Below are 12,993 nucleotides of genomic sequence, written 5' to 3' on the forward strand. Positions count from 1 at the left end.
CTCAGAAACCTTCTGACTGAATGGAATTAGAAATTAAATTGTCTATGGTCATTCCACAATAATTGACAGATGTTAATGTACTCTCTGTCTTTAAGAACTATAGGGTGCCTAGGTGGCACAGTGGATAGAGCACCGGCCCTGGAGTCAGGAGTACCTGAGTTCAAAACCACCTCAGACACTTAATAATTGCCTAGCTGTGTGACCTTGGGCAAGTCACTTAACCCTATTGCCTTGCAAAAAAAAACAAAACAGAAAAATCAAGAACTGTGCCACAAAGATAAAAATATTCTCCAGAACCAGGAACTGTGATCTCCTCTATGACTTTAGAAATCCTGTTAAACAGATTCCTTGGGATTTTTGGTAAGGTATTTGGTTGATAATTAGGAATTGTGCAACTAGGACTTTGTTGAGACTCTGATATAAGGTACCTGAAGGAAGTACCTGAAAGGGGACAATGCTTATCCTTCTCAGGTCTCTTAAGAACACTTCAAAAATTAGGCAACATAAAAATGTACTAAATACTTATTTGATATTTTGAGTACAAGATAGGTTGTGTCATAAGAGAAACATTGATTCCACAAAGGCTATACTTGGGTTTCTTTGTGTAATAAGAGGCAGAGATTAGAAAGATTGCCAATGAAGGACAAGTATCCACCTCACAGAAGTTTGTTGAGCCTTCTTCCAGGATAAGGGGACATTCTCTCTTTCTTTGACACACAGAGATATCCTCTAGTTCTTTGTTATAGCTTACTTCATGGTGACATAAACCCTTTGACTGACTGCAAAGTTGGAACTGAGGGTGTATATAAAAGCTTAGAAATATGAACTTCCTTTCTTCCTTGGTGGCTGAATAAGGCAAGAACTCTGAACCCATCAGTTGGGAAGGGTATTTGGGTCTCTATAACTCTAGCTTCCATGTGTTCACAAATGCATTATATTGTTTCTTCTGTCTCTGTTTTGTTTATCCCTTCCTGATCTTAGATGAATTTGTCAGAAATAGAATGTACTAGAATCATCAAAAATCCTATAGTTGGAATTCATTAGAGTTTGTCAAAAGTTGTGGCAACCAAGTCAGATAAGGATACATCTTTAAAATGTGACTGATTCTCAGTGAATCAATCTGGCAGACACACTATGTTCAGAAAGTAATGGAGAGAATCAACCATTAGCTATGAAATACCCTTTAGGTGAGGGAAATATTTTATAGCAACCATTAAGTTCAATCCCACTCTTCCTAATGACCAAAGTGGGAGAGAAGCATATTTTTCTACTTTGGCATATTCCTCTTTGGTTCTTATTCTGCCTTCTCAGTACATATATCTTTTTAAATGTTAATTGTCAAAAAACATTTTTATAAAGTTAAATGTTAATTACATAAATGGAATTAAAGAGATATTAACTGAAAATTGATACTATGAGAACTCACTAAATGGGGCTTGATAGGTAGACATTGGATTTGTGAGACTAAAACTTAAGTACTGTATGTAAAATGTATAAATAAAATAAGTTGAGATAACATTTGCCAAATGTTTTGTAAACCTTAAAGCTACACACACACACACACACACACACACACACAGAGATATAAACACAAGATGGGTTTTTTTGCCCTTTGTCCTCAAAGAAATTCATGACATCAAAGAGGTGATGCCATGATATATGCATGAATTGGATTTCAATGAGGGGCTGCTATGAGAAGAACCTGAGTTCAAATTTGGACTCATATACTTGACACTACCTAAGTGAGTCATTTAACCTGATTGATTCACATTCAGGACCATTTTGAGCCATTCTAATCCAATCTGCCATGGACCCAGATAGCTCCAGAGGAGAAAGTGAGACTAGTGACTTAGACACACACACACACACACACACACACACACACACACACACACACACACACAAACACAAACACAAACACAAACACAAACACAAACATACATAATTGGTCCAATACTTAATTGGTCCAAAGACTATAAAGTTGCACCATTAATATAGCTTCCAAGTGGTCGAAAATCAAATTCAATTCACAAAATGAATTAGCAAAGAGCCAAAGACTCTTTCCTTAAACTTGAAAATGCTTCATATTGATGTGTAAACTTGGCTGTCGCAGAGGCATAGAGAAACTGTGACCAACTGAATCAATGTTATCTTCTTGTTGAATATCCTTCCCATAGTTTGTTAAGTAAACTTCCTTTTATTAACTGATAGGTGGTCTAATAGTATCTCAACATCTCATGTATCTCAACAGCTCAAAATCTCATTTCATTGTAATTTCCATATAGAGCAACTAGACTGGACTAAATCATTTCAGTTTTGGTTCTCACAATAGGAATAAAAGACTTGAGATGAATGAGGATGGAAGAATAGAAGGAACCAGGAAGATAATGCTAATTACACTGACTGCCATACAGAGTTCCCAAACAGAAAATGCTTTTGAAACTATCAGGCACTACCCACACATATACATATATAAGAATTATTACTCTTTTTGACATAGTATCTTTTATAACTGTGAAAGCTTGAAACTTCTGCATCTACTACAATGTAAATTAATATGTATTTTTTATATAGAGGTCTAAGTGGAAAGAACACTGACCCTCAAGTCTGGAGGACCTAAGTTCAAATTCAACCTCAGACACTTAATAATTACCTAGCTATGTGACCTTGGATAAGTCACTTAACTCCATTGCCTTGCAAAAAAAAGGAAGTCTAGATATAGTGAACAGAAGGTTGATCTGGGTCAAAGAAGACCTGTGTACAGGTCCTATCTCTATCACATACTATGTGTATAATTATAGACAAGTCAATGTAATCTTTCAGTGACCCAAGCAGCTCTCTGTGATCAGAGAGCTCTGCTGTGAAACAAAGTGGTTCAGAGCCCAAAGGCCCAGTTCCATTGTTGCTCAGCAGAGAAATGCAGTGACCTCCCTTTCTCATCTTAGTATGAACACCCAACTGACTTTATCCCTGATGCAGTTCAGAGCTCCTGAACTCAGGCAGTTGATCACTGTTAGCTCTATCATACTTGGCCATTCAACAAGTTTTAGTTTCTTCAACAAGAGTTTAAGTATTTTGAACATGAGAGTATTCTGAGTCTTATTAGACATCTTCTGAATAGAGATATTAGTTGTTATTGTATAATTCTAAACCCTGTCTGTGACCATAAACAACTACATGATCATGAGCAAATATTCGCCTGAGAAATGGAGAGAACGATACCTAGTTCATGAGATTGTTGTGAGTATTATACATAAAGAACTTTGCAAACTTCTAAATCATGTATAAATATCAGTCATTGTTCATGTTCATACATACATCATTCACAAGTAGCTTGCCAGTTCAGGGATATGAATACTACCTCAAACTATTTTCAGTTTCCATAAGGGAAATGAATTTAAATAATCATTTTCTCCAGTGACTCAGAGTAAGATTCTGTTATACAGAAGGACTTTTTATTTTAAATTCTCTTCTCACACAACACAGAACAAGAAATAGAGGAATATAAATATTAAAATGACTAAATCTTAATTTAAATTTAAGTTTTCAGCAAATATCTAAGTGACATCTTTCCCTGGCAGACAATCTAGCATTTTATTTTAATACAATGTGGCAGAGTTCCTATGATCAAATTAATGCTTCTCCTATGCATATAAAATATTCCTAGAGATATTTATTTTGAAATTCACCAAGGGAAGCATATTTCATGCCCATTAGTCTTGAATCAAAATTGAAATATTCAAGTAAGTGGTTTGAACTTAAACTACCACTTCCAGTTATAGAGGAAATCAAAAATGTAGATTAATAAGTGAAATTTAATTTGAAAGAAGTATTAAGATTCTTTGGTTATAAAGAAATTAAAAATATTATTTTAATTCATGTTTTGATTTTTTTTCTCATAGAGAAGAAAAAAGAAAGGCTACTCAAGTCAAGACATTTTTATTAGAAACTTCATATTGAAATAAATTTAAATGAAAAATAACCTCATGAAAAGGGAATGTAGTTTTTTTCCTAATCAGAAAAAAAAGACAATGCCAAGAGACTAAAGACAGGACAAGGGGAAATGAATTTAAATTAAGCATTGGGAAGAATTTTGTAATAGGCTTCTGAGGGAGACTAGAATATTCTTCTCCAGAGGATTTTAAAACAGAATATTCACCTTATTTCCATGGTTAAGATTATCTGATGAATCATAGGATTATACCTGGAAAGGGCCTTGAAGGTCATATAGTTTCCCATCTTCATTTTACAGATAAGGAAATTGAGGTTTAAGGAGACTAATTTATTTGCTAGTCAGAGGAAGAACTACAAATCAAATCCAGTTTCTCTGAATGGAAATGCATTGTTCTTTCCACTGAACCACAATAAGAAGGGAACTTCTTAAGTATTCATTTGTGCTAAAGTTGTTGGAGCTAGTTTGTTGATTTATAATGTAAAACATTCTGTTTTTCTCTCACTTTATATTTAGTCATAACTTATATGATACACTCATGACTGCCAATAATATGATTTTCAAATATGAATGACAAATTCACCTATGTCATCCTAATTTTTTTTTACTGAAAAAAGATATGAAATAGAGGTTTCAAATTCTACTTATCACCCTTTAGTCTTGTTTCCTAGAATTAAGAATGAAATCAGGAAGGGGAATTTTTGCATGGGGTCATATGAGAGGAAAGGAGATTTTTATGGTCCATCAATATCTTTTTGAATTCTAACTCTAAGCCTGAATCATTAGATTGGTTTCAGTTAGGACTGACCAAAGAATAAGGTATTCCTTTCAGTTTCCATCCAAGGAGATTCAGTTACTAAAAACTTTGAAACCTAAATGAACTCTCACAGTAATTGTCTTTTAATAAGATATTTTGAAATTATGCATCCTAAAAGTATTGTACTGACATTTTTCTTTGGAATTTCTAACTTAGAACTCATAAAGTGTGTAGGATTTGAGATCTAAAGATCAGAGACCCTGCTCCTTACATTATAAACAAAGAAACTTTGCTAGAGTCAGGATTTTTGCCATCCAAGCAAGGACTATTCAGCATTCCAGTCTCCTGAATAAAACTGAGACAAGTAATCAATTTGGAAGACAGAATAGATTTCACTCCTGAACAATCAATTAACCTTTTTTTAAGATTTTTGCTAAGAAAAAAAGTTTTCATTCTAACTTCAAGAATTAGTCAACAAAATGCTTAGGTGTTTTAGCACTACAAAGTAAACAAAATTTGAAATGAAAGGAATTAGAAATGAAATATTTAACAGAGATAGAAGTGACAGAATCAAGACCTTTTAGTTCAATGCCTATCCCAGAATCATGAATTCTTTATAGCTCTAGTAAGGAAGAAATCATCAAGCCCTCAGTTAAATGCTCCCTCCATTTCCCCATTAGCCCTTTTCAATTTTGGACATTTGCAATTATTAATTAGGATTTCCTTCTATATAAATAACTGAAAAATAATTATAATAGTTTTTATATAACTCTTTAAAGTTTGCAAAGTATTTTCAACATATTGCCTAATTTGATAAACACTGCAAACCTCTGAGGTATACACTGGTTTTTTATTGTCCCCATTTTACAGATGAAGAAACTAAGGTTCAGAAAAGTTGAAGGATTCACCAAGATTCCTACTATCAATGAGTGTGGAGGAATTTGAATTCAGGTCTTTCCAATTCCAGGTTCAATATTGTCTATCACATCAAATTGTCTTCTTCTGACTTTAACTCCTTTGTTCTAGTTTTCCTCTCTGGATCAAGAGAGCTAGGTTTAATTCTGCTTCTTCAATGGAAATCCTTAAGATTTGAATGTTTCTGTAATGTCTCTCATAATACTTATCCACTCGAAGTAGTTTCATTTCATTTCAAATTCCCTCACCATTCTAGATAATTACTTCTCTATCTATTTTAGTTGGTCAATTTCTTCTAAAATATGATTTTGAGAATTGGAAACACATACATACATACATACATACATACATATAATACTTCAGATGTATTAACCTTGCTCTATCCCTTGTTTTAGAGGTAATAGTTCTATTACTGAAATTTTTTGCTTTTTTTTTTTACTTTACTTTTTCACTATCACTTTAATTGGGAATTGTAAGCTTCAAATCATATCTGAAAAAAAGAAAATTTTCTCTTCTCCTATATACACTGATAAGAGGTCATTCAACCTCCAATTGAATACTCCCAAAATAAAAGTAACAAATTCTCTTCTGAGTCATTTCATTTTTGAGAAATTCTGATTATTAGCAATTTTTTTCAAGAGGGAAACTTGTCTGTCTATAATCTTTACTAATCATTTATTTAACTTACTTTTGCCTTACTGGGGCAAATAAAATGAGTCCAATATGCTCCATTGCACAGCCTTTCAAAACACTTGGAAATAATTATCATTCACTATTTAAATTTTCTCTTATCCAGCATAAGTAACTCCAGTTTCTTCAGTCAATGTAACTAAGATTTGGTCTGCCTTGCTTACATCATCACTGTATTTTTCCTATATAAGTGATCCAATCTGTCATTGACCTCTTTCCTTTATATTATATTTCACACACAGCTTCCTTACTGAAAGTGGAAATTCTACACAAAAGTTTTAAAAGAAAAAACTGAGTTTCTACTTCTTGTAGTCAGCAATGTCTGCCAGAAAGTGATAAATAGCATTAAGACTGAGTGCCAAGACTTAGTCTTCACACTGGTAGACTTGTGAAATTTTGTCAATTCCTTACTGGCATCTCATTTCAAAGAATTAAGTCTTGTCATTTGCTTTCCCACAGAAGAAAGAACTGGAATTAATTTTATTAATAATGGCATAACTTCCAAATACAATTTTTAATCATGAAAAATTCTGTAATCTACTTATAGAGAGTGGGTTTTTATATACCTGCACACATATACATATGTATAAATATATATATATATATACACTTACAAAAATACACAAAATTATATGTATGTACATTATTAATATAGATATATAGATATATATTAGATATGTAGGTATATATATATATATATATATGTAATTGAATGGAACCCAAAGATATCTTCAATGTACTTATGCAGAGGATGATAATATCTAAAATATTCATATCAGTTAAGTACCTGCTTTGTGCAAGGCATGTTCTAAAATCTGAGGATACAAAGAAAGAATGATAAATCTAATCCTTGATCTCAGGGAATTTATAATTTTATAGAGGAATTCACAGAATTGAGAAGAATAGCATCTGTTTGATCTTATAAAGGAGTAATTTTCTCATATGAATGAATGAAATACATTAGTAAAAACATTTGTTTTTATACATATGTTTAATACTGTGTTATCCCCATGATACAAATACAGATAATATATTTTCTCTTTATTCATTAAGAGCATTACATCATAAAAATATCCTCTCCTCACAAGTGATTTAATTTTAATCATACTCTAGATGAATATAACAAATGTAGAAATATGAATTTTTGAAGATCCTTTGATTCTATGGGTTTGATATTTTCTTCCTTTTAATTTTTTTAATGTTTAAATTTATTTATTTATTTATTTTAATCCATATGCTCATGTGTATTTTTAAGTTATAAAATTTCCTTCCACCCTCCCTTCCCAAACCCTTCCCCTCAGTGGCAAACAGTCATGTTAGCACTGTACATATATATTTTGGAAAACATGTTTACAGATTAGTAATTTTTGGTATAAGGAATCAGGATTAAGGGAAAGAGATACATAAGAAATAATTTTTATAAAGTATTCATCAGATTCTGAAGTGTTGTTTTGTGTGTATGTGTGTGTGTGTGTGTGTGTGTGTGTGTGTGTGTGTGTTTTGGTTTGGTTTGGTTTGGTTTTTCTTCCTCTGGATGGGGAAAACATTGTCCATAGCCAGACTAAAAGAATTATCCTAGCTCTCTGAACTATTTAGAGGAGCTGCTTCCATTAAAGTTGATCATCTCACAATGTTGTTGTTGATCTTTTCTTCAATGGTATAGATCACATTTTAGCAAATTGTTTTCATGAATGACCCTGATCTTTTAAAAATCATTTATAGACAACAAAACATTTTGCACTATCCTACTTTGGTTCTCATACAGCATATGCATTCATATCTGCATGCATGTGTATGTGTATATGTATGTATGTTTGTAATAAGTCACTAGAACCCTACTCAAAGTCTGTCCATATTGCTGGGGTATAACATATTTTGGACTCCACTGATGTGGTCTTTGAGAACTAAATGTTGTCTTCATACTACCATGAAGACTTGGAGGCAGTCATGTTGTGAAATATATTAAAATATGTCAAAGATGACAATGTAAAGCATCCTAGGTAAGGTGAAAATTGTCATTAAATCAGTAAGTCAAATTTTAAAAATCATGTATTTGCAATGTATAAATCATCCTAGTATCTCCTCTACATATATACAAAAAAGAATATAGAGAAAAATTATGTATCAAAGGGACCTCCACTCTAGATAATATAGGTCAGGCCTGTACAATCTTACTTTTAAAAGTTTTTATTGAAGCAATAGACAATATATTTTGATTTTTCATTTTAGTGAGATCTCTGTAGTAGCTAGACTTCTGTTACTAAAGCTTTTAGCAAATCCACAGGCGGTCCACATAAAATTGCCCTGTGGGATGCACGTGCACCACAGGTCACATTTTGGACAGCCTTGATATAGGTGAAAGCTACCAAGAAATAATTATGAAAAACAAAGTAATTTTTGATGAAACTGGTTCCAATCCCCAAAGTAAAAGCAATTGAGAATTTAAATTGAGTTAATCAAGTAAGACTTTGCAGACATTCTTCAAGAAAAGGATATGATCAAGTTCCTGCATCAGAGATAAGTTAGCAAACATAGAAGCAGGGCAGATTCAAGGATTTTGAGGGAGAATGGAACATAGGATGTGTTTATAAAGATGGGATCAAGAATGCTAAATAGAATCAACATTCTGATTATCAACTGAAAAAGGCCAATTCTAGGATTCCTAAGATCAAAGCCAAGGAATCAACACTTATAAAGCTGGGGAGACAGGTACCTATGAAGAAAATAGTGGGTTCTATTATAAAAGTTATAAAAAAACAAAGACTGGGCTGCAGGAAGGTCATTCCTTATTCATTCCTTATTCATTATCAAATTCTTCTAGAAATCAAAAGAGATTGTGCATCAAATACTTAAAATAAAAGGGGTCTTTATGAATAGAAAGGGAAAATGAAGATGTGAGAACTTTGTAAGGATGGAAAATATTTAAAGTCATGCCAAGAGAGATAGGTAGGTTTAATGACTAGAGGATCATATTTAGAATCATAAAGACTTTCTGCAAAGTTCAAATTCTGCCTAAATATGACCACTAGCAATAAATGATCTCTCAAAACCCTGGGTAATTCTCACATCTATGGAATAGAAAAATAATTATAAATTTACACTCTATTAATACCACTAACACCCCACTCCCTTATTCTTCAAAAAATTCAAACCAGTAATATTATATTCTATTGAGGGTCTCCAACTACACATAGTCAAAATTCCTAAATTTCTTTGTTTTTTTTTTTTACTTTTTTACACTATCATACTTCTATATATAATATGGAATGATTGCTTTAGCTTTTTTTTGAAAGTCATATCACATGGTTGACTCATTTTGACTTTGAAGTCTGATAAAATTCTTACATCCTTTTCCTATAAACTTATGTTTATTTCTATTTGTCCAATCATTTCCAATGCAAGCTATTTTTTTGACCTAGGACGTTAAAAAAAAAATCCCTTATTTTAAGGAATCCCCTTAGTTTCTAATTTGTCAAGAACTTTTGGGATATCAATTTTTGTTATTTAGAATAAAAAAATTCCTCTAGAAGGGATGATTCTGAGATTATTTTGTACAAGGAGGAAATTATCACTGCTCATTTGTTTGTGATGCTAATGACTATCCATGGGATGGGAATGAAGACTGAATCTGTCACTTCATTTCAATAGGAATACCCTTGAACTTCCTCACACTAAAGTAAAGCTAGCTGTGTACTTAAATTTACTGCATGTATCAGATATTTATGGAAAATAATAAGAACAAAGAGTATTGTCAGAGAAGAAAAGAGGAGTCAGAACAAGTGGAGGCTGGGAACCTAATATTTAAAGAACTTCACCGTTTTCATGACATTTAAGTCATAGGATGATAACACAAAAAGTTAACCTGAATCAGGAAGCAACATGAAAACTTTAAAGGATTTGGAATGCTTATTTTAAGAATATCTCTCTGAGGAATCTCCTCCATTTTGTGACATGTAAGATAAAGTTCAATATTATCTTGACAGCATGAGAGTTTGGAGGACATAAATATAGTCCTTAAAAATAAGAACAATAACATAAATAATATTGACTGTTTCTATATGTGTAAAACTTTTCTGCTGCTTTCCTACATTATTTTGAGACAGAGAATCCTCAACTCCCACCAAGAACATATCATTGTGAAATATCATTATGTATAAAATCTCCTTCAATCTCACTCTGGAAGGAAAATTATATATAAAATGTCGTCTTTTGTATTCTTTCTAACAGAAAAAAACACGAAACTCCCTTGTCATTGTTATGTTCTCTCTTTTCCAGTGTGTGCTATCTCAAATTGAACACAATTGCATCCTCCAATCAAGGCATAAGGCCTGAGGCAGGTCATATGATAGGGAGGTAGATGCTATCTGGAAATGCAGTACTTTCTCCAAAGATTATTTTTTAGGTGTTGCCCAATCACTGACAATAGAACTGCATGGGTCCTGACAGCAATTTCACAAAGAATATCCATTCAAATATAACAGGGACTTGGGCAGTATTATGCTTGCACACACCAGGGAAGCCATATCTGTTTACTTAGACACCAGAAGCATGACATTACAATCAACATTTGAAAATGGTAATTCTAGGTTGCTATACTATGAATTTCTAGTATTTTCTAATGTAGCTGTATATTAATCTCCTAATTTTCAATATAAAATAGCAATAGTTTTTTTTTTCCCAATGAAGTTTTTTAACTCAAAATTAACTTATGGTTATTTATATGCCAGTTTTTAAGTAATTCTTCAATTAATTTGGTAATTAGTATAAATTTCATTCATTATTTTAAGTTTAATTCTAGTCAACTTTTTATAGGGCAGTGACAGAAAAGATTGCTTATTTCTGTCATCAGGCTATAGGATCATATTTCCAAGAGAGTTGCTTTCAAGGCCATGTAAGTCAATACCTTCATTTATATCTATATTCTATATCTAATGAAAATAGAGGCATAGGGAGGTTTTTTTGATTTGCCTATTGGTTACATAGGGGATGAGTGTCAGGGGAAAAATGTGACTCAAGTCCTCTGACTTGAATGATCAATCGAATGGCCAATGCACATTACGCAACTATTATGAGTGATAACTAAATCCTCCAGCTGATAAAAACACTGGATACTGGAGTTATGAAAATATGAAAATTACAGATTTATGATTGTGTGCAAGACACTTATCACTTCTTCAGTTTTTCAACTATAAAATGGAAAGAAACAAGTGAGACAATATTGTTATATACTTTTCAAACCCTAAAGCACTATATAAATGTTAATTAATATTATTATTGTTTCATAAAATTTAATATTTGCAAAACACTTAACATACATAGACAATTAATAATCTTATTTAGTCAACACATAACATTATTTTATATACTTACATACTTTACATACTTATCAAACCTGTGAGACAAACATGAGTCTGATATAGTGTCCATTATATCACTATATTGTCATACATAACCAAACCTTAAGAAGGTGAAAGGAGTAGGTTCTGTGCCCATTTGATTTTTTTATCTATTGGTTTATTCCCTAAAGCAATGGGGTTAAGTGACTTATCCAAGGTCACACATATAGGTATTTATTAAGTGTCCAGGGCTGGTTTTGAACTCAGGTCCTTCTGCCTCTGCAACCGATGTTCTATTCACTGCATCACCTAGCTGCCCCTATCTTTATTTTAGATATTAATCTATGCACAAGTGAAAGAAATAAATGTATTTAGATATTGATTTCATAGATAATCAATTTTCTAAAGAAAGATATTATTAGTAAAATTTTATTCTTTCTCATCTCAAAATAATCAATAGTATCTATTTTGAATGAGACTTTTTTCAGTTGTTCTACTATCCAATCAATTTTTATGTGCTGCTGCCAAAATAAACTTCCTAAAGCACATTTCCCCATAAAAATCCTTCAGTTGTGCTGTCCTTCCTGACTTCACCCCTGCATGTAATAGGGACCAGAATTTTGCTTCTGACAGGATCTCCTTCACCTTAGGATACTTAAATTTCCAGCAACACCTGCAGGGCTCTTTTGTCCTCTTTCTACTGGATAAAAATACCCAAGACACAGAAGTAAAACTAGGATAGAGAGTACAGTTTTTCTCTAAGTGCTGAGGTATAGAGAAGTGCAAATTTCCTCCTCTAGACAGAATCACAGACAATTTAGTTATTGACATCAGCTTTGAAGTGGGAACCAAGGACAGTCTCTTTTTTTTCTCAAATCATTAACAGATGTTGATGGTGATTCTTCCAATTTGGTCCTTATTTCCACTGCTTTGAGGTTATTTCACTGCTCCTCTACTCTAACAACAAACTTCCACCCCCCTCCCCTAAAAAAAAGCCTTTCCTCTTTATATATAAATCTCACAACAAATCATTTGTGCAATTTCAAGTAAAAATATCAATTTGCATTCACATTGCAAGTCAATTTCCCTAAAGAGTCTGCTTTTGGGGGAGGAGCCAAGATGGTGACAGGAGAAGAGTTCTCCTAGGTGTTCTCTCCATAATACTTCAAAAATCTTAAAATTAAGACTCTTACTAAATTTGTGAGAGACAGAACCCACAGAAAGATCCAGTGAGGCAATTCTCCAGACATTCCCCAGGCAATTCTCAAGGTAACCTGGAAAACAGTGGAAAGGCTCAGCTCCATGAGGTTAGAGGGGTGGCCCACTAGAGTGAAGAAACTTCA

Source organism: Macrotis lagotis, chromosome 4 (genome assembly GCF_037893015.1).
Source record: "Macrotis lagotis isolate mMagLag1 chromosome 4, bilby.v1.9.chrom.fasta, whole genome shotgun sequence".
Taxonomy (NCBI): Eukaryota; Metazoa; Chordata; class Mammalia; order Peramelemorphia; family Peramelidae; genus Macrotis; species Macrotis lagotis.